At 34.9% G+C, this 24,781-nt stretch overlaps 1 protein-coding gene across 9 annotated transcripts in view; it reads right to left on the reverse strand.

The window, feature by feature from the left end:
* The window catches only part of NR3C1 (nuclear receptor subfamily 3 group C member 1), a 92,486-nt gene that overhangs the window by 45,059 nt on the left and 22,646 nt on the right, over nucleotides 1-24,781 (reverse strand). The window lies entirely within an intron of this gene.

Here is a 24,781-nt window from a genome sequence, read left to right on the forward strand (position 1 = left end):
CTGCTATCATTACCATTTGTAAGAACTGAAACTAGAACTAATACTGGCATTTCCCCCTTACGTCTATTAAAAAACAAGAGAAAGAGCCTGCACCTGAAAACTTATACCTTAAGCAAGGGCCATACTTGTAGGCCCCAATTCTTATGCTAATTATTTTACAGGATCGTTCTCGTTAAAGAATTAAAGGCCTTCTCTTCACTGGTAAACCCTGCTTAGATTACAAGGCATTTCTAACATCTGCTATAGACATTAGAAGGTGTAGACGCGGGCTTCACCACACACAGAGCTGGAGATTGCCAAGAGCTTAATTAGGTATGAACTTTTGCTACCTAAGAATTTCAGCCTTAAAAGACCATATTTCCCCCCTTAATCAAGAATATGCAGTCACATTCCCATCTAGGACCTTAGGCCAAACTAGACACAGAAATATCGTTGGGTGAAATGACATTGATACTTTCAGGCAGGTAATAGTTCTATCAAATCTATGCTACTAAAATGCAGCTTTTATGCAACCCCTCAAAAACCAATAGCTTTATTTTGTAGAGGATAAAGTCCAAATTTTTTCAGTTAGCAAATAGTTCTCCACAGTCTATTCCTGGTTGGCCTTTCCAGGTTGAGCTCTTACTCCTGTAAGTACCCACTCAGTGTCAGTTTTCAATCTCTGTCCTCCAACCAGGTTATCTGAAATTCCAATTCACTTATGTCTTTTTGGTCTAAAGTCTAGACCCTCAAAATAAGAGGCAGCCTGACAGAGTTACCCTGCACACAATTCTTCAGCCCACATCTCAGAGCTTCCATAAAGGTTTAAAATTTTTTCAGCACAAAGGTATGATGGCGATTATCTGTTGATTTTGCTACACAGCATCAACTCACCTTTCTGGTAGCATACTCGGGAACTTCAGTTATGAGATTTGCAATGCCACTTCTGATAAAACTACTGAAAATGCCCACTGAAATGCGCAACTACGACATTCAGTGAGTGACTCAAAATCACGGCAGGTTATAGGGTACTGTAATACTATTTTAAAAAATGATTTAATCAAATAAACTGGTACAGCTTATTTGATCCTCACTGTTTGCATACTGCATATTTGTGAGTTCACCTACTCGCTAAAATTTATTTGGAACTCCAAAATCAATACTTGCAGTGCTTTCCTGGCCATTTGTAGATATGGCCGAGTGGTGAACAATTTGAGTTGCTCGATGTGCACATTCTCAGCTGAGATCAATCGGAGGGACGCTGCTTTCTTGTTTCAGCTCTCATACTCTAGACACGTGTACTTTTCATGGGATATTTAGTACCTTGTTTTTGCAGTTTTTGTGTTTTATTTTTGGTCATTTTCATGTTTAAAATAGCCCCTGGGCATAGTGCTAAAGTTCTTAGTGTTCCTAAGCACAAGGATGCCATGAATTCGATGTTAATGAATCAATGATATTTATTAAATAAGGTGTCTTTAAACAGAAACACACATAAAACAAAGTTGTATATTGATAGGTTGGCAAAAATATGACCAAGAGGCTTGTAGGAACCTAACCCTGTATTTCTCCTAAGAGCAATGGCTCTGTATTTACTAATTTGGTGTTCACTGAGACTATTTTAGAACACAACTAGAGTGACTAATGAGAACTGACTCTATATCTATGTATGTCGAATACTATACATCCATTAAACAGGATGCTATAAATCAAGGTCGGCAAATTTTTTTTCTACAAAGGGCTAGGATGGGGAAAGGCTTGGTGTTGTCATGGTACTGAGGAGGGTTGCTAACCCACATGTGGGGGACAAGGGCTCACTTGAGGATGCAATATTTTAGTTGGGTTTTGGCTACCTGGGTGGAGTTGGCTACCCAAGTAGAAAGGATATGGGGGTCAGAGGTGGGGTGAAGCAAAGGGAACAGCCTTTGCATTATGAGGCAAGACATGGGGAAATAAAAGCAGTTTGGAAAGGTTACACCTTAAAAGGCTTACCAGATCATAAAAGTCCTTATAAGCCATGGTAAACTGGTCAACTGTCCAGAGGCAGTGAGGACCCTAAGGTGTTATAAATGGGGAAATGATCTGATCATTATCTGAATGTCTGAAAGCTCTAGTTGCAGAATATAGACTGAAGATGACAAGAGAGACAGCCAAGATGATGTGGCAGTAATCCAGCTTAAATTTAAGTTAATCATTTAAGTGAAGTTAATAAGTAGTTGGTTTTGTGAGGTATTCAGTTTGTCAAATCTATGAGGCTTGATGACTGAAACATGGCGAGAGAAGGGAAAAAGGTCATTGAGGATTATGTCCATATTTCTACATTGGGGAATGGGATTAACAAAGTACTGTACATCTGCTGAGATGGGGAATACAGAAGCAAGAAGCAACATGGCTTGGAATAAACTGATGAATTATGTTGGACAAGTTGAGTCTGAGAGGTCTGTAACTCAACCGAGAGAAGATACTCAGCAGGCAGCTGGGAATACATTCCAAGACCCCTCAGGGGATACATTCCAAGACCTCCAGTGGATGCCTGAAATCATATAGTTCTAAACCCATATATATTATGTTTTCCCCTATACATGCATACCCTTTCACTTAAAAGAAGCACTATGGCTTCTCTTTGGCATATCCAAACTGCCAGCATCACTACTCACGTGCTTTGGGGCCATTATGCAGTAAACACATCACTGTGGTGTCATGACAGTCCATCCATTACCTGAGATGGATGTGAAGTGACTAACGGGCACGGAGTTTATACAGCGTGAATTCACTGGAAAAAGGGATGATTCAGGTCCCAGGTGGATGGCACAGATTACATCACGCTACTCAGAACGGCACACAAGTTAACAGCTTTTGTTTATTTCAGGAATTTTCCACTTCATATTTTTGAACCATGGTTGACCACAGGTAACTGAAACCACAGAAAGCGAAACTGAAGATAAGAGGGACTATGGTAAGGGTCAGATCAAGAGAATGTGTCGGAGCTGGAGGCACAGAAAACATGGGTGTCCACTGCATACGGACAGATGGTAACTGAAGCAGCAGGAGGATGAGATTACTCAGGGAGAGGAAGAAAGTGAGAAGAGGGCCTAGGAGAGAGCTCTGAGACACTCTGAAAAGAAGAGTTAACTTGCAAAGAAGCCAGAGAGGTAGAAGGAGGAAAACTAAAGAGTGCTGCTACAAAAACCATAGCAAGAAACCTTTATAAACAGGATCCTGGTATCACCTAGCACAGGGCTGGTGCACAGTAGGTCACTGAAAAGCGTCCACTTAATTTAACAAGAAAGTAACTGGTAACCTTGGAAAGACATCAGTGGAGTGCAGGCAGAAAAACCACTGACTCTCCAAGGTCAGCTGCCTCATCATAGGCTCTCAGCATCCATTGCCGTATTTCCTTCCCTACTGCCACCACTTGCTCCAGCTCACGCCTTTACTTGCTTGACCTTTGTGAGTGGCTCGTGTAACTACCTTCCCATGTAGTCTCTCTGCTACAACTCCTTTTTCAACTAAAGCAAAGCAATCTATAAGGTAGCCGATATATGACTGCCAGAGTAATTTTTCTAAGATACAGCTTAGAACAAATCAGTCCTGGCTCAAACACATAACGGTTCTTGACTGCCTATGAAAATCTGAACTCTTTAGCATGACAATCAAAGACTTCCATTATTTGGTCTCAATATATGTGTCTAGCCATTTTGCCCACACTCCACACGCGTGACTCTGTAAAAAATGTTGACCTTAAAAAAAAATTTTAACATTTAAAAAGTCAAGATTTTACTATAGGCATGTAGATGACAATAATTTTTCTTTTATTAAAAAAAAAAAAGGATGAGTCTAGGGCTCTATTTATTCCACCACAATGAACAAACAACATCTGAGAGAGAATTGTCATATCACACAGATGTGTTATGTCATGAAACACATGGCTTAAAGGGCAAATTTGTGTTTCTAGCATTTCATAAATATTAATAATGCATTTAAATATTAATCTGTTATAGAAAACATTTCCACCATATTACCAGCTCATTCATTCTACCACTTTCTCAGCTAAGTAAAATGACAGGAGAGAGGAAAAAAAGAGATAATGGCTTTGTTTTTAAAGGTTCCCCCCACCAATCTTGGCAGAAGCTATCCAATAGTTTCCAGTTGGAAAGATGGTAGTTTGTACATACTGCACTAAACGAGCAAATGTTGTTGCTTTCCAGTCATACCACGAGCTTATTAGGAAATAATTATGTGGGTCACAAGCCACTGAAGACTTTCAGACCAATTAATCCGAACAGATCAGAGTGGCCTGTGACACATCTAAGAGATGTGTTAGATGACCTAACAGATCAAGGGAGTTTTGTTCTGTAATTTTAGGCATAGCTGAATCCCTCGTAACATTCCCATTCTCTTGGCTTTTTCTTTGTAGCTTTCTAAGGTTTTGTACAATCACACACGTGGACACACACACACTTAATATACTGCAGTGATACTAAAACATACTTAACAAAGATGTTCCCCCCTTATAACTTACTCTGCTTGCGTTGGTAATACGTAATAATACATGGTGAATGAAATATTCATACACAAATATATGTTTATATATAAAGATGATATGTAAATGAAATGATCCTGGGATCAGTCACCAGAATATTACTTTATAAACCTTATATCCCAAACGAATAGTTATAAAAAATCTTACTGAGATTGGTACAGTGAAAATTTATCATTGTGAACTTAAAATTTCGATTAATTGCATGAATTGATTATCCTGGACATCATAGTTTATAGAGGAATACCATGAAGTCTGTTCTCCTATAATTATAATTTACTATGTTCTCATTTAGAAAAAAATATTTTCTTTCATATTACTAAAATCTCAACATCTTCAATAATATATACTTATCTTTTTTGCATGCTAGGTTTATTTTAAAGCCACAAAATATTATTAATATCTAAATATGATCGAGTACTCCGATAATGGCCACAGCTATTATGTTACCAGTGGCTCTCAAAAGAAATATCAGAAGCATTTGGAGGGCTTTGTCAAATTATAAGTAACCAATCGCAAACCCCCAAATTCTGATTTGGTAAATCTGGTATGCAGCCTGAGAATTTCCCAGATGATGATTATGATTATGATTTGGTGAGTAGCTAAAGGATCCACTTTTTACTCATCATGGTCTTTGCAGAAATGAGAGGTAACAGAACATACTTGGGGCGCACAATCAAAATAATTCCTATTTGGTGCCTCTGTTTTTGCTGATTGTTTAGTTAATTCAAACCAAGATAAATGTCTTGACTTAATGTTTCTGTGGTAAACTGCCATGGATACTTTTCAGAGCTAACAGCCAATTTCTTAGTAATGTTTACATCATCAACTATTCTAATTTTTTAAGCTCATTGCTATAATTTCAAAAAAGCATCGTTGTACGAAATGGAAAATACTAATCCTGAAAATGCTTTTCTAGTTTTCCAGGAGAAAGGAGCTTACATTATTTGAGTTCCTGTAACACTGGTAACATCAAACCTAAACTTCCTAGGTTTTATTCTGTCTGCAATGTAGACAGAGCCACAGGACTTATTAAATTGAATTTTCTGAATAAGTTTTAGCTAGGTCCAAGAAGTTCCTTAATTATAATATTAAAATACTATAAGTATGTGTGTTTCATGCATTTTTTCTTGGGGAGAAGTTCAGCTGCTTTCATCATATTCTCAAAGGGATTTATGGCCCTTTTAAGAAAGTTTAAAAATACTGATTCAGGTTCACTGAAATACACTGTACATGCAAAAAAATTACTTTCATATTTTAACAATGAAACAAGGACAGGCTATCTAAAATCAAATGTCCCGTTTCCAGCTTGCAGTGATATTAGTTTTAAATTCATTGAAAGGACAGGGTTTTAAGAAATCTTATAAAGGGAAACATATGCTAACTCAATAAATGTCTTTTTCACCTAAAGAAAATTTACTAATTTGTTTTAATAATCAGATTTTATATCATGCAGTTAAATTCTATTCTGAAAAACTTTCAGATATGTTTAAAGGTGAATGATATAAACTACTATATTACCTTATTCTTAAGTGATAGTTTTAAGTATATAAGGTTTTATTGTTAAAAACGTTCTTTATAGATTTTAATATTTTAATTTTTAAAATAAATTTTAATTTGGACAGAATCCCTTCATAAAATTTACAAATAAATAAAAATCAACGAAAAATCTTTTAGAAACCTTAGTATTGTTTACATCAACTATTCTAATTTTTAAATTAGTAATTTAGTAAACTAGTAATTTTAAATTAGTAAATTCTAATTTAAGTTGGTAATTTAGTAAATTAGTAAATTCTAATTTAAATTAGTAATTTGATTTAATAAAACTGTTCTAATCTTAACTAAAAAAACTTAGCATAAGCATTTCTGGAGTTGTGGATACAATATAACAGAATATTCAATAGTACCATTAGATCTTAGCTAGTTTTTCAGTTAAAATAATTGTCAAATTCAGCAGCCTTTACTTTTCACGCAGAGATGATACTCAGCTGGCTTAGGTGGTTAAATGATTTACGGGCTCCGAACAAATGCTTTGGGGCATAATACATCTTTAGAGAAAAAGCTAAGGTCTTTTCTTCTTTTCTAAGATTTTTTTTTTGGGGGGGGTGGTGTTTATCTAAATAAAATAATTAAAATAAACTCAGCTTTTTATATTATATGACTTTTTTCCCCCAAAATAGTGTTGGACACTAAATTAAATACTTTGAAAGTAGGTCAGAGAAACTCCTAAATATAATCCCAGATAAATCATACAAGGTGAGAGCAAACTGACGAAAAATTCCTTTTAGTAATTAAAACTGCCTTTTAAAAACTTGTCATTATTACATGAGAGGTATTCAGATCCAGTGGAGCAGTACTAATAATTTCCGGGTGATTCCTAAAAGATTTTGTAAGCCCTAAAAGATCTTATGAGATACTTAATAAATTAGTATGGTTGTGCCTTTTCCCCATGTTTAAAAGAAGCGGAAATGAACAAGTTAAAAGGCATTTTCCTAACCCTGCAAATCACAAGCCTGATGCGGCCTGAGGCCAGCTGGCGGAGTGCCCGTTTACAGTAAGTTGTTTACTCCCTGTCCACCAATCATGCCAGAGAAGGATTGCCTACAGACATAGTCAGACTTTTGAGAAAGAGCAACAGAGAGAGGGGTTTATAAGCTTGATTAAATTCTTAGAGGTATTTTTAATGCTGCTCTAAAATGTTTCAATCCAGTTTCCATAATCTCAGCATTTTTAAGTCAAATAAACGCCCCTCAATAGACATTATAATAGTTTATCAGTGGAATGAGTGATCTCCTTTAATCATTTTAAGACCCTTTAATGTAACTTTTAAAGGACACAGTATACACCTTAAAATGGATTTGAACTTAATCCGTTAGATTGAAACTTTTAAACAAGCAATATTTAAAGACTGAGAATAACAAAAGAAATGGGATGTCCACAGTAGAAAACAGGAAAAACGAACTCCAATTATTGTGAGAGAAGTGGGTAAGAAAAATAAGTGATTCTTGATCTGCTTTCAGAAGTCATGTTGGCTGCTGGGCCCTTGTAGAGACTTCCCACCCCCACCGGGAAGTTCAGGGAAAACTGGGTAGTAAGAACGGTTTTCTCTAAATGTCTTCCCAAAGTTACATGCCATCATTGGTATCAGTTGCCACTGAAAAGTTCAGAATATATCTTCTGCTCAGTGTGTTCAATGAATGTGAAAATGAGTGACAGACATAAGAAGGAAATGTCTCAGGCCACCTCTACCGGATCAAGTCAACAAGCACTTTGAACAAACTCCAGCTCAAAGGGCACTAGCAATCAAAAGTACTTTTTAAGCCACACATCTGTGGTAAAAAGATGACCAAACACAGAAATTATAGATGCTTTCAACATCTTCTGTGGAAAGAGGAAGCAGCTTAGAAATACCCAACGCTAGCTACTATAAAACAGGCAGAAAGCACTATTGTGTGGGTCTTGGCTTCTTCGGCTTCTTCCTTACATACTTCTTGAGCCGATTTTTCAGTAGGTTCTAGAGACCTACTTTTTTTTAATATTACTGTACCTTAAATAAATCATTTCATGACAGCCATTTTCTAGTATCAGCAATTTTACATAATTCCCAATACGAAATGGCAGAACAAGTCATTTTATTAACAATATAGGATTATTTAGACCCTCAGAACTAGCCTAGGTTATATTTTGTTTTGTTTGGTTTTAAGTCCTTTATGCCAATATTTTTGGAGTTTTAGTACTGCAGCCTTTGGTCCTATTTATTCTACTTTTTTGTGTTTCTCATAATTTCCATTTCTTCAAAAATATGCGAATTCTACCAAATAACTTACTAAATTTTCCTATACTAAAAAAAAATATTTTTTTTTCCAGCAGGGGGTGGAGGATTTAGTGTTAATGACACCACACTTAGATACTTTGTGAGGAGCACAAACAAGAAGGAATAAATGGAATCCTGGGACTAGTTACAGATTGGACTGTGTATGTTACTTCTAAGATCCCACTAGAATGTGAGGTTTAAATTAGACTTTAATCGTGACCAGAAAAAAAAAAAAAGCAATAGTTTTAATTTTCAAATGAAATATCAATCCTGCCATGTGTTATTTTCATAGGAAAGATGATGAAACTCGATATTGTTTCATCAATAAAGCTGCCCCCTTAGCACAACAGGCAGCTCGTCAGTCTCATAATCATATAATATTTATTCTTAGAATTTATCTTCATAGTCATGAAAGATGCATGAATTGAAGTGTTTATGACCTGGCCTAGAAAATATCATTCACATCCAAAGAATTACAGAACAAGGTGGCGATATAAATCCAAGTCACGCGTTTGCTTGTTTCCTGACCTGGACTGGACCCCTTTGTGACCTCAGGACCATCAAGTCATGCACACTGGTCCTGCTCCTGAGAGCCACCACACACCCTCTGAAGTGCCACTCATCTATGAAAACAATTTAAAGAAAAAGATTTTCCATTTACATTTAATATCCTGGCCATGATTTGTCTATATGTTGTTTTATTAGATTTATAATCTTCATCTTTGCACCTACATTTTTATCCAATTATCTATTGCTACTTAAGAAATTACCCCCCAAATTTGTATAATACAACAAAAAATAAATTAGACTTCAATCAGTAGGCAGGTAAATAAAATCACATTATATCTTTGTTCTTATAGTGAATACCTGGAAAGGTGCCAGACTCATGGCCTTGGAAATGACATAGTTTATAAACAGGATTTCAAAATAATGGTAAGGCAGCAATGATATTTCCTCAGTCATTTCTAAATCCAAAGGGCTAAAAATCATCAACCATTTATTAAACAGGTTGAAAGTTTTATTTCATATGTGTAATGCATTTGCTACAGGAAATCAAGAAAGTTTGTCAACACAGTGATAAACAAAAATACTAGTTAAACAAAACAACTCTCCCTATTTTATTCTATACAAAATTGAGCATCATAGCATGCGAAACCAAGAAATTGAAAAAAATCAAAAGCTGCACATTTTACTTATTAAGTGAAAAACCATTTTCATTAAAAAATTTTAAAAGAATTTTATAATTTTCAGCTTGTAGCTGAATTAAGGAAGGACAATTGAGGCTGATTTCATTAACTACCAACTGGGGAATGCCATGATGCCTTTTTTCTCCTTCACCTTCCTTGCTACTTTTAAAAAAGTTTTTCATATCCCTCGAAAATAAATAAAATGTTTTTTAGAGTAGTACCTACAAAATAACATTTCTAACACTCAATAAAAAAGAAAATCCTGTGGTAATATGTTAGTTGTCCTCAGCAAAAAACACGTATCTCTATTATTTCATTGTAATTTACTTGTCTCCTGTTTTAAGGTAGTCCATCTATATCTATTCCTACCCTTCCCCCCACTCTTCACCTTCCTTTATAAGTTGTTAGACTTCTAGAACTAAAACAAATTCTAAAATTTTGATTAACAGTTGAAAAACCAGAGGTAAACAAGAAAAAACATAAGCAGATATTTTCTTGAACAAACATCAGTTCAAGCCAAATGAACCGTTCTTTCATCTGAAAACAGCTAAGTTAAGATGTCTCAATCTTTAGGTCACTGAGTGCCACTAAATAGGAAACTTATTTTCAGTAAAGTATATTAGGATTTGGCTGAATAGGCTACAAGAAAATGAAGGCAGATATAGCTTCTCTACATCCTTTCTTATTTGGAGCCCTTCTCATCTCCCACCCCAATAAACAAAACATTTGTATAACTGTTAATTTTGTCTTTCATTCATACTTTAAAATGTTGTGCTGTCATTTTCCAGAAGACATTATTTAACATTGAGTATGTAGAGGACTCCCCACCGAAGATGTTTTTCTTAATCACATTCAGTGAGGCCCACGTCAGCTCAGCAGTGAACAGGTCACGAGAGGACACGAAAGGAAGAAAGGTGCTCGGACATGCACATTAACAGCAAGTATCCCACAAGGCCGTCAATGCTGAATAGGGATGGCCTTAATGTCACTTGGATCATAAGTCATGAATATGACAGCATCTTTTGAACACTTCAGCCATTACAACCATCTAATATCTGATACTACTAAATATGGAATTCTGTCGTGTAAATGTCAGCAAAGAATTCCAAACACAAAAGTCTCGTGTCTGTTCTCTATGACTGTAGTTTGAACTTGCTCTGATCTATTTCTCCTCAAACAAGTTTTCACAACTCTAGCAGAAAAATCCTTTCTTTTAAAAAAATTAAACTTCATGTAGAACCCCCAATACATGAAACAGGTAAAAGTGATGTTTGTTATACTGATAAAACATATTTTATACATTCATATTTATAACATTAATCTGTACAGGAAGCAATCAGTGAGATTGGTGAGGCTGTTTTAAAACCAGTAAAACTGAAATTGGAATGTCAGGTTTACCATCAAACTTCATATTTAAAGAGAGTTTGGAAACCACTGTCCTAAAATCTCACTTTGTCCCCATTTTTGGCTCCAACCCTCATTTCCAAACCTGAATCAAATCTCCTTGTAAATATAAAGCCCAAACTTTAATAAGGCCCACAAAACTCTGGACTGATCTCTCTCACCAATTTTCTTGCAAGAACTGTCTTCCAGTCAGTATGTTTCCTCAGTGTCCCTCAGTAAGCCAAGTTTGTTTGTTTGTTTGTTTATTTAACAAATATGTTCTGAGTGCCTATAATGAGTCTCTAGATTTTTGCTTATTCTTCCCATTATTCCTTAGAATCTTCCCCAACCATCATCGACAAAGCTTTTTCCTCTTATTTCCCCAAATATTCAGTTATTTCCACCATTCATCAATCCTGGAGTAATGCATGAGCCACATAGAGAAATGTACACAATTATTCCTTTGGTTTGGATTTTTAAAAATCAAGCTTTTATTTCTGTTGAAAATAAAAACCATATCTGAATTTCAGAAATGAAGATTTGAGTCTCATGTATGTTATAGAAAACGCTTATAGGAATACATATAGTTTGATTTAAGTGGTATTTATGGTTTCAACTTACCCTGTGGAGTAAATAAAATATTTAAAGCCACAGTTTGGCACACACAGAAGCTACTAGGTTGCAAAAGAAAAGCCACATTTTCACACACATGATAAAAGAATAATTCAAAGTGTTTTTCATAGCACAATATTTGATCAAATTTTGAAATATGTTAAATGCATGAATTCTAATATCTACCACTATTTGTAGACTTAGTAAAGCTACTTCTAGTGGCTTATTAATGATTCAATTTTTAAAGATATTTAAGTTCTTTCTCTGCAACTTTTTATACTATCAAGGATGAGTAGGGCTGTGCATATACTCAGAAAAGACCTGAGAAGGCCCTTGGCTTTCTTCTCCTGTTGATTTGATGCTCTTGGAAGATGGAAGTAAAGGTTAAGGCAGAATTGTCAACTCTAGGGGTGAGAGTTAAAGGCCTGCTCTAAAACACACACACACACACACACACACACACACACACACACCCACCCACCCACACCCCTTAGGCAAAGACTGGAAGATATTTTTGCCTTCGGATATTTAATAAAATCTCTGTTCAATCACTAGCTGACCAGTAAGCGAACAGAAAAGAGACTTTCGGGGTCTGCAATGGACAAAGAATACAAACTTTACAGAATGAGTTCATAAAAGTCACTGAACACTCAAACAACATCTACAGTACATAGCAACAACAAACACTGCAGAAGGAGGACAGAATATGATTTCCAGAATTACCACATTGTAATATTCAAAAAGGTATGTTTTCATAAAAAAAATTACAAGGTGTGCAAAGAAATAAGAAACTATGGTACATGCATAGGAAAAAAGGAATAAAAACTGCCCAAGGGAGCCCAGATGTTGAACTTTCTAGACAAAGACTTAAAATCTGCTATTTCAAATGTGTTCAGTGACATAAACTATGTCTGAAGAATTAAAGTAAAAAAACAAAAAAACAAAAAAACATTTAATTGAGATTTTTTTACTCAAGAGAGAAATTGTGAAACTGAACTAAGTAGGAATTTTGGAGTGGAAAAGTACAATAACTTAAATGAAAAATTCACTAGAGGGGCTCAACAGCAGATATGATTAGGCAGAAAGAATCAGTAAACTTGATAGGTCAATTGAGATTATCCGGTCTGCGGAATCAAAAAAAAAACAGAAAAAGCCAGAGTCTCAGAGACCTGTGGGACAGCATCAAATATGCAAACATCTGCATGATGGGAGTCACAGAGGAGGAGAGGGAGTGGAAGCAGCAAGAATATTTAAACAAGTAACGATAAAAGAAAAAAAAAAAGCCAAATTTGATGGAAAACATCCAAGAAGCCTAATAATCTTCAACAGGATAGATTCAAAAAGATCTACATCTAGATACATCATAAACTATCAAAAGCTATAAAGAGTATTTTGAAAGAAAGAAGCAACTCATTGTGAACAAGTGATTCTTAATAAGATTAACAGTTGATTCCTCATCAGAAACTATGCAGGGGCAGACCAAAAGACATTAAGATGACATATTCGAAGTGCTGTAAGAATTAAATGTCAACTAAGAATTCTGTATCTGGCAACAATCCTTCAGAAATGAAGGAGAAATGAACATATTTTCAGATAACAAAAACTGAGGCAGTTCGTCACTAGTAGACCTGCCCTCCAATAAATGCTGCTGGTAGTCCTTCAGGCTGAAATGAAAGGACACTAGACAGTAACTCAACTTTACATGAAAAAATAAAGAACACAGGGAAAGGTAACTGCATTAGTAAATACAAGTAAACGCACAAGACAGTTTAAAAGTATCTTTATCCATAACTTCCTTTTCCTATCTGATTCAAAACACAACTGCATTAGCAATAATTATAAATCAAGGTGGATAGGCACACAACGTATAAAGAGGAAATCTGTAACAATAATAGCATAAAAAGGAGGGAGCAGAGATATATAGGGACAATATTTGTGTACACTAATAAAATTAAGCTGATATTAACCCAACTAGAGCATCACTACTAATTAAGATGTTAATGTAATCTCCAAGGCAACCAGTATGAAAATTCTCCAAAAAAAAAAGTAAAAGAAATGACAATAGAATTAAAATTGTGATACTAGAAAAAATCTAATACAAAAGAAGATAGTAATGGAGGAAGTAAGGAACAAAAAAGACATGGCAAAGAAAAATAAAAAAATGTCAAGTCCTGCTTATCAATTACATTAAATAGCAATAGATTAAACTCTAATTAAAAAGCAGAGATTTGCAGAATGGATTAAAAAACATGACCCAACTATACACTAATAGACTCACCTTAGATTTAAAGACATGAATAGATTGAAAGTAAAAACACAGGAAAAAAGATATTCCACACACAGAGTATACAAGAGAACTAGAGTGGCTATACTAATATCACACAAAATAGGCATCACAAAAACTGTTCCCAGAGACAGAGGACACTGTATAATGATAAAAGAGTGAATAACAGATATAAACATATATGCACCCAACAACAGAGCCCCAAGATAGATGAAGAAAAAACTAACAGAATTAAAGAGAGAAACAATCCAATAATATTAGTTGGAGACTTTAATACCCCACTTTCAGTAACAGAACAACTTGACAAAATCAGCAAAGAAATAGAAGACTTGAATATTACATATATCAACTAAATCTAGGAGACATCTATCAAACACTTCACCCAATCAAAGAAGAATCCTCATTTTTCTCAAGTGCACATGAGAGATTTTCTAGGATAAGACATTACATTAGACCATAAAACAAGCCAAATAAATTTCAAATGCTGAAATCATAGTAAGTATGTTCTCTGATCAAATGTTTAAAGACTAACAATAATCATTCTCAAACTCTTCCAAAAAATAGAAGGGAATAACTTCATAACTCAGTCTGAGGTCAGTATTACTCTGATATCTAAGCCAGATAAAGATACTAGAATAAAACTACAGACCAATATCCTTTATGAAGATAAATGTCAAAATCTTCAGCAACATACTGGCAAAGTGAATCTAGAAGCACACAAAAACAATTATAAACCATGACAAAGTGAGTGTAATCCCAGGAACACAAGGTGGTTCAATGTATGAAAATCCATTAATGTAATAAACTATATGGGAAAAAAAAAAGACAAAAGCAAATGATCCTCTCAATAGGTGCAGGAAAAAACATTTGACAAAAATCTAACACCCTTTCATGATAAAAACAAACTAGGAAAAAGAACTTTTTCAATCTGATAAAAGACATCTATGAAAAACCCACAGCTAACAACACACTTAAAATGTAAGTTTCCCCCTAAGATCAGGACCAGCACAAACATGCCTATTCTAACCACTGCTATTCAGCAATATAGAGGTTCTAGCTCGGGAAATTAGGCAGGAAACAGAAGTGAAAAATCATCTAGACTGGAAAAGAAGAAAACTATATTTATAGATGATAAGAGCTTAGATATAGAAAATCATGAAGAACCTAACTAAAAAACCTACTAGAGCTAATGCATGAATTCAGCAGTTGCAGGATACAAAATCAACACATAAAGATCAGGTGAATTACTACATAGTAGCAATAAACAATCTGAAAACAAAATTTAAGGAAACAAATTTACAATAGCTTCAAGAAGATTAAAATTCATAGGAATAAATTTAACCAAAAAAGTACAAGACTTGTATACTGAGAACTACAAAACACTGTTGAAAGAAATGAAAAGATCTACACAAATAGAAAGACATCCTGTGTTCATGGATTGGAAGACTTCAGACTTAATAGTGTTAAGAAGGCAGTACTCCCCAAAGGTACCTAGAGGTTCAAAGCAATCCCTATCAAAATTCCTACTGCTATTTTTCAGAAATGGATAGGCTGATGCTAAAATTAATAAGATTTACAAGAAACACAGAATAGCCAAAATAATCTTGAAAAAAAGAACAAACTTGGAGGACTTAAATTTCCCATTTTCAAAATTTAGTATGAAAATATAGTAATCAAAACAGGATAGTGCGGGCATAAGATGAGACATATAGACCAATGGAACAGAACTGAGAATCCAGAAATAAATCCATACATTTATGGTCAATTGATTTCAGCAAGGGTACTGAAATCATTCAATGGAGAGAGAATATAGTTGACTCTTGAACACATGATTTTGAACTCCGAGGTCCATTGATAGATTTTTTTCAACAATTATGCAGTCAGCCCTCCATATCTCCAGGTAATCTTCCAGGAAAATCATCCGAAATCACACTGAAGAAATGGTCTGATGAAATTACTGCTGTGACCAAAACACAGCAAACATGCTGCTCTTGAACCTGATGACACTGCAACCACTTCCGTCACCAATGCCACAGCCCTGCGGCCTTCTGTCACTAGCTTCAGAGTTCAAGTCTGACATGAGTGCCACTAAGTGGCAGAGCCTAAGTGACAAGCTTATTTGACTGTTCCTGCTCATTGCCAGATTGTTTCACTGCTTTAACATTTGACTGTGGATCTTCTTCTAGTCTTTCAACTTTTCTATATCCTTACATTTAGGTGTATTTCTGACAAATAGAAGTTTTATCTTTTTATAGAGCCTGACAATTTTTATCTCTTAAATGGAGAGTTAGTTCATTTACATTTATATTTTGTGCTTATATTTGAAATACAGTTGACCCTTGAACAACATGGTTTGAACTGCGAGGGTCCACTTATAAGTGGAGTTTTTCAGTAAATACGTATAGTATTGTAAATATTTTCTCTTATGATTTTCTTAACATTTTCTTTAGCTTACTATATTGTAAGAATACAGTATATACATATAACATACAAAATATGTTAATCAATTATGTTATCGGTAAGGCTCCCAGTCAACAGTAAGCTGTTAGAAATTAAGTTTTAGAGGAGTCAAAGTTATATGTGGATTTTCGACTGCACAGGGGGTCAGCACCCCTAACCCCTGTGTTGTTCAAGGATCAACTGTGGTTTTTTTGTTTGTTTGTTTTTTTCAATAAACGGTGCAGGGGTCCACATACAAAAGAATAAAGTTTGACTCCTACCTCACACAAATACAAAAATTAACTCAAAATGGATCAAAGACTGAAATATAAGAGCTAAAACTATAAAATTCTTGGAAGGAAATGTAGGTGAACATCTTTGAGCTCGGATTAGGCAGCCTTTTTAAAGCTACGACAACAAAGGCATTAGCAGTCAAAAAAACAAATAAATTGCAGTTCATTAAAATTAAACACTTTTGTGAGTCAAATGACACTATCACGAAAGTGAAAACACAACCTTCAGAAAGGAAGAAAATATCTGCAAATCATATATCTGATAAGAGTCTAGTATCCAGAGTATATAAAGAACTCTTACAAACAAGATAAAGACAACCTAATTTAAAAATAGGTAAAATATTTGAATAGACATTTCTCCAAACATATACAGATGGCCAAGAAATACAAAGATGCTCAAGGTCATTAGTCATCTGGGAAATACAAATCAAAACTACAATAAGAAATACCCACTCAGACGGCTATTATAAAAAAGACAGACAATAACAAGTATATGCAAGAATGTGGAGAAATTGGAATTCTCATACATTGCTGGTAGGACTGGAAAATGGTAGAGGCACTTTGCAAAACAGTTTGGCACTTCCTCAAAAGGTTAAACACAGGGTTACCACATAAGCCAGTAATTACTCTCCTAAATATCTACAAAAGAAATAAAAAACATGTCTACACAAAAACTTGTATTGTAGTTGCAACCTTATTTGGTCTTGCTTTCCACAGTTTCGGTTACCTGCAGTCGACACAGTGTAAAAATATTAAAAGGAAAATCCCAGAAATAAGCCATTCATAAGTTTTACATTGCACACGGTTCTGAGTAGCGTGATGAAATCACGTACTGTCCCACTCTGTCCTACCCAGGACATGAGTCACCCCTTTGTCCAGTGTATCCATGCTGTATATGCTACTTGCCCATTAGTCATTAGTAGCTGTCTCGGGTATTAGATCAACTGTCGTGATACCACAGGCTTGTGTTCAAGTAACCCTTATTTTACTTCATAATGACCCCCAAAAAACAAGAGTAGTGCTGCTGCCAATTTGGATATGCCAAAGATAAGCCAAAAAGTGCTTTCTTTAAATGAAAAAGTGAATACAGCACAATAAGATATTTTGAGTGAGTGAGAAAGACATCATGTTTGCATGACTTTTATTATATTGTTATAATTATTCTATTTTATTATTAGTTATCATTAATCTCCTACTGTGCCTAATTTATAAGTTAAACTTTATCATAAGTATGTATGTATAGGAAAAAACACAGTATGTATAAACGGTTTGGTACCATCTGCAGTTTTAGGCATCCACTGGGGGTCTTGGAATATATCCCCTGTGGATAAGGGGGAACTGCTGTCCATGAGTGTTCATAATAGCATTGTTCGGATTAGCCAGAAAATGGAAACAACCTAAATGTCCATCAGCTGATGGGTGGATAAACAGAATATGATATAGTCAGTCATAAAAAGGAATGAAGTCCTGTTAAATGAGACAACACTGGTGAACCCTGAAAACACACTAATTGAAAGAAGCCAGACACAAAAGGACACATATTGTATACCATTTATATGAAATGTCCAGAATGGGCAGATCCATAGAGACAAAGTAAGATTGATGATTGCCAAGGATGTTACTAACCATTCTACAATGAATAGCACATCCCCCACAACAAAAAACGATCCAGTTCAAAATATCAGTAGTACTAAGGCTGAAAAATCCTGCTCTAAGTTTAATCTATTAAGTAGGAAAAAATAGCCAATTATGTAAAAATATATTAGTATCATTTTGGGACATAGTACTCTTAGAGCTCTAAAACTTCATTTTGACAATATCAAATCAAATGGCAAAAGCAGTATTTAAGTATCCATCTCAAGTTTAGAGTGTAGCTTAAAGGTTTCCTATTTTAAGATATCTTTAAGGTCTTACAATTCAAATAAATTTCTTTTTCTGAGACAAGTTTGACCATATTGGATATAAGAATTTCAGGAAATCTAAATGCCATCACAGTGTTTTTACAACTTCAAGGATTTTTTTTTTTTTTTTTTTTTTGTAGACATTTCCTACCTATTCTACATTTACCTCCAGTCATTGGAGAAAGTGAGATTATGGCTTTTGAGATTCAGATCCAGGACTTCAAAACTGACAATACAAGGTAGTATGTGCAGCCTGCTGTAGAAGCTCTACACAATACTGTAACTGTACAAAAGCTGTGAGTACACTAGTACCTGAACAATTTTCTAATCTTTCCCCTAAAACTGGAAGCTGACCACCCATTAGTCTTTTTATGTTTCTTTGAAAGATTAGATTAAAAAAAGGTGTTCATGAAAGCTTTCAAAGAGAGCTCCTCATGGATGAAGGTGTTTAAAAACCAGGAACATAGGCAGAAGAAATGCCTTAATTTACAAAATACATGGACTTCTGAAAATATGGGAAATAAACATTCATATGTGTAATTCTGTGAAACAGAAAGCACCTAAGTATGTATAGTGGAAAAGTCACAGAATCATTAAGTCATGACCTAGTTTCAAATCCTGACTCCACTGAATCAACATCCAAATCACTTAATCTCTCTGGATCTGTTTCCTCATTTGAAACAATAGGGATATAATTTAAATTTGTCCTAAGTATCTCACCAGATTATAAGGATCAAACAATAATACAATTTTAAAACAATATTATAAGTAATCACTTGCCTAATAAAAAATGCATTTCAATTGAGGTTTTCTTTTTTTAATGAACAAAGTTAAGATTCATGGAAGAGGCAATTAAAATGGAAGTCCGCTCTCTGATTTAAGATATAACAATACTAAAGCAATTCAGTGGGTCTTCATCATAATAGTCCCTCCAAACTCTCCTCCCCTAACCCCCCAAAAATGATGGTTTCTGGCATCTACTCAACAATAAGATTCCCAAAGAGTTCTGAAAGATGTCGAGAATGTTATCAATTTATTAAGCTTACTCTCTTTATATCCTTTTGGCCTGACAGCTGGGAGCCACTGACAAGATGGTGCCCCTTGGCAGAGGGAGCCTATTGACTTTTTGTTTTTTAAAGATCTGCAACATATTAATTCTGAGGAGTAATTTGCATTATTATCATCCTTCTCAAAATTTCGCTAATTATAAATATTTCATTATTATTTAACCAACTTTACTTAAAATGAGGGGATAAATTAATTTTGAGAGTATCTCTTCTGGTGCAGAATGGTAACTTGAATTTCTTAAGTTACCTTTAGGGAATGAGACATGTAGCCAATATATTAAGGACACTGGCTGCAGATCTGTGTATTACAACATGCTGGTCTTCCCTGGCGTTAGCAATGACTGGCATTTAGCTGAGGTTGTACTGGGCTGGCTTCAGGCCATTACTGGTTCTGCCCCTACTCAAACACCTACTCATCTGAGCAGCTTTATGACAGATGCAAAAGCCGAAAAATTCCCACTTGTAAGCTTTTACCGACTTTCAAGCATTTAATAAAATAGCAATTGAAGAAAAGAAAAATTAAAGTTTTAACAGTGAAATTAGGTCTACATAAAAGCAAATTATCAGGAACCTATATGAAACTTAGTATCTGATAGTAAAGGAGGTAATCAGATGCTGGAGATGTATCAATTCAGACTAAAGCTGTTAAAATTTTTCCTTTAAATGTCCACGGATACTTTAGACCACAGTCAGATGAAAAGTCAGGTATAAGGCATAGAGGGCTATTAATAAACATAGAGAACTAAATGTTTTCTGTGACTCTTACTCTGATAACTGAGTTCTTCATGGACCAAAGACCACTGAAGGGAAAAACTTTATTTTAGCTTCAGCAGTTGTCTTTAAAAATAAATGTTTTCTTTCATTATATATACATCCTCCATTACATTAGGTGGCTACCTGAGGTTACCAGACAAATTAGTAATACCTTAAATACCAGAATGAAATGTGTTTTTCTTAGGGAAAAACTTAATTCGAATTTTGAAAATTACTTTTAATTTCAGTTCTCACATTTTTATTCCATTCTGAAAAGTGCCCTTGCTTTTGATCTATAACTAAAGTAGATTTTTACTACACAGTCTAGCATTTCTTTAGAAACCATTTTGATCTCTTCTTGTTTCTTGAGTTTCTTTGTTGTTGTTTTCTAAGACTGTAAGCTCCCGGACAGGAATCTGTTGTTTTTTTTTTTCTTTACCAGGACAGGAGGTAGTGCTCAGAAGGCAGAGGGTCGATGCTTATTGACAGACATTACCCACAGGAGAAGCTGCAGCTGTGGTGCTGGGGAAACAGAAAAGTACGAAGCAAAAGAACCGTGGGCTTGGCAAGAAGAGTCCTGAGGACACGCCCCCTCTGTCACCAGATGGGTGTCTTGGGTCCACTTGTTCCACCTCTCTTACCTTTTGACTCTTTACCAATAAAGCAGTGGTAAATGATACTTTTCCATCAGCATTATCGTTAAATGAGATCACAAATGTTAATGTTTTGTAAATGGTCAGAGTTCTGTGTAACTGTAACTGACGATTATCTATGCCACTGTTGCTAAATGTGTTTTACTAGTCACAATTTCTTCTCTCCCCAATAAAGGTTCTGCCTACCCCTCAAACTGCTGAACTGATCCTCTTCAACCTTTTTTCCACCTGATCCTCAGCCTTCATTTAACACTTAATAGTAAATTTTAAAATTTCTTGCATGTTTTTCACAGCAGGTCACCATCTTGCTCAGCTAATATGAATCTTTAAACCCTGATGCAACTTTTAGCATATAAAAAGGTTGGGCAACTGAAACTGACCAACAACAAGAGTCCCTTGTACAATCATTCAGAAACAGCTATCATTCTATTCAACAAGCACGATTACTTCTCTGACTTCTAAACCACACCTGCATAGTTTAACATACTAGTTTTCTTCAATGAGACAGAGTAGCTCCAGAATAACAAAAAGTTTTCCTTTTAGCCACTTTTGTAACCAATGTTTCTTCCAAAGCCTAATCTCAATTTCTGCATTAACACAAATCAAAAAACACTGCCTTGATTTCTAAATATTATTTAATTTACTTAAATGGTTGCATGGAAAAACAAAATATTTCACACCCACCATACTGGCACAAAAGTAAAAGCACTACCACATGCTGGTGAGGATGTGGGGCAAAAGGAACACTTAAATGTTGCTTGGAAACAATTAGGCATTATCTAGAAGTTGCAGATGACCTAGTTATTCCACTTCCAGATAGAACTCCTTAAGAAAACCCTCTTAGAATATGGGCCAAGTGACATTTTTACAGCAGTGTTGTTCAAAATAGCAAATGTCCATTAACAGGAGAACAAATAAATGTATGTACTATATTCATTGAAAGGCATAACATATATCTGTATGAATAAACTTCAGCTTACATGGAAAAATCTTAAAATGTTAAAGAAAACAACAGGTTATAAAAGACTAAGTCCATTATGAAATTAAAAAACACGTAAAACTAAATGCATACCTTGTTTTAGTGCACTTTGTCTTATTTTGCTTCGCAGACGCTGCATTTTTAATAAATTAAAGGCAAGACTCTCCACTAGCAAAAAGATTATGACTCTCTGAAGGCTCAGATACTGGTTAGCATTTTTAGGGATAAAGTATTTTTTTGTTAGACATAATGCTATTGCACACTTAACAGACTACAGTACAGTATAAACGTAACTTTTATATGCACTGGGAAACCAAAAAACTGATGTGACTTTCTTTACTGCAATATTCGCTTTATCGTGGTGGTCTGGAACTTATCGTGGTGGTCTGGAACTGAACCCATAATATCTCTAATTTATACCTGTATTGTGTGAGGATACACAAATTGGTAGTAAAATCATAAAACAAAGCAAAAGAATGCAAAAACACAAAATTCAGAGTCATAGTTACCACAGATCAGGAGGGAGGAGGATATAGACATACAGTGAGTTTCAAAGGTAATAAATAGTAATGATCTTTTTTTACATTAGGCAGTGAATACGAAGATGTGCTTGTTTTAATCTGTAAGTCATACATATAAGTTACATATACTTTTTTCTTTATGTATGAAATAATTAATTAAAAAATAGTGCCTGTGGTAAAACAGAAAAATGTATTCTCGATAGTTTATAAATTGTTTCTCTTTCCTGTTTTTCAGCTTCTACAACTGTCTTATTTTGCTACTCTATTAATATATAAAATATGCTGCTGTCTTTTTGCCTTTTCAGGATGTTTGCTATTCAATATTTATATTGTTTAACTTTCCTATATTCTAAATCTTTAATAATTTGCCTCAGTCTCATATCAGCATAGGGAGTATGTTACAGAAGAGTAAATAAAACCAAAGGATTAAAAACTTATGGTGAATCAAAAAGGACAGGAGAAGAGGGCTGAATTTGGAGCCTGAGACTTGAATTCTTAGGTCATATTTTATTTCATATCTGGATTATGCTTTTCCCAAGCTTCTTGGGCCTTCATATTCTACCTATTTTCAGAGGCTCCATCTCATGGACCCTAGATGGTTACCTTGAAGTGATGAAAACCACAAATTTCAGTAATGGGCTGTTGGCATGCAGGCAGACGCTAGATTCAACATATCACCTTGCCAGGCTCCAGGCTGATGTTAGCTCAGCAGCTGTATTTGAACATACCTCTCCAAAATCCTTCACAGGCCTTCACTGTTTCAGCAAAGGAAGTCTAGTCATCTTACCTATTCTTAAATTGCAGATTTTTTCAGGAATTTTATATAGAATTAGTTACTGATAGTCATATAGATAACATAAATTTTAAAGAAAAATACAAGGAAGCTATTTAATGCTTCTGATGTTACCTAAGGCAATTTCAAAAGTTTTCTTTAGACTTAAGCCTACAAAAATACTTGAAAGAGGGGGAAAATATATGTAGACACACATACAAACTCATGTACACTGCAACATAATAATAGCCAAAAATGAGTTAATCTCAATTCCTTCATTGGAGGTCTTGTTAGACACATTATAGCATACGGATGTAGCTGTCACAATGAAGCAGTGGAAAGATGTCCGTGATCCATTTTTAAGTGATATAATTCACACACACACACATCTACAAATTAGAACATTACTCAAAAATTTCTAAAATTTAAAGAATTAAAGATTACTTATTTACAAGTACTGCTGACCCTTGACAAATCCACATATATGCAGGTTTTTTTCAATAAATATATACAGTACTGTAAATGGATTTTCTCTTTCTTTTGATTTTCTTAACATTTTATTTTCTTTGGTTTACTTTATTGTAAGAATAAAGTATGTAATACAGGTAAGGCTTCTAGTCAACAGTAGGTTATTAGTAGTTAAGTTTTTGGGAATCAAAAGCTATATGCAGATTTCTACTGCACTGAGGTTAGACGTCCCTAAACCCCCACATTGTTCAAGGGTCAGCTATAAATTGTCAACTTCTAGAAAGTTTAAAAAATATCAAAAGTAATCAAAAGATTAGCACTTATCATAACACATTGCCACTTAAAATTTTCTGTTGAGACTCTACTTCTCTGAGAACTGACTATATCAGTTTGCATTATTTGCTAAACTGATTAATGAAAGAAGAAGAAAAGAGTTAAATATAAAGTGCTTCTTTTGAAAACTAAGAAAAATCCTCGTTTCAAAATAGTCAAGTTAATTTCTTAAGTCTTTGTATAAATATTTGAGAGAATGCAAAACACAAGGCTGGGTTTGTTATTTTGCAACTTTCGCTATTTCTCCTCTTTTAAAGTAGGCACAATGAATGCTCTACTATACTTTCATAAACTCTCAATGTTAGTTAGCTTTTAAGGGAGGCGCAGCTCCCTAAAATTAGGTCTGTGCCAATTAGAATTTTTCTAAGGCAAAATAGAGTAAACTTGGAGGATTACAGAGTGCTGAAAAAGTTCTCACATTTGACACACAAAGGCAGTGGAAGAAATAAATTAAAAAATTTTTAAATAGAAGGGGTAAGAGCACAGCCTTTTTCTGTCTTACAAAAGCAGTAAAAACTATATTGTTAGGCATGGGAAGGAGCCTTAGGAAAGTTCATGGAGGCCCTAGGACATTAAAGGGGCCTCTTTATTTTTTGCACAGGAGTCTTTCCATCACACCTCTTGGCCCTCTCCATCCAGAGCTACCTCTCTCTCTGCCCATATTCCCGCTAGGACCTCTCAGGATACAGTCAAGCCAGACACAGTGGGCATGAAGAGCCAGAACCCAGGGGCCCAGGTGCTTGAGGATTATTTTTACGTAAACTGAGGACAGGGACTATCTGGCTACCGTGGGCGTCTCCTCACAT

Source organism: Pteropus medius, unplaced genomic scaffold, assembly GCF_902729225.1.
Source record: "Pteropus medius unplaced genomic scaffold, Ma_sr-lr_union100, whole genome shotgun sequence".
NCBI lineage: Eukaryota > Metazoa > Chordata > Mammalia > Chiroptera > Pteropodidae > Pteropus > Pteropus medius.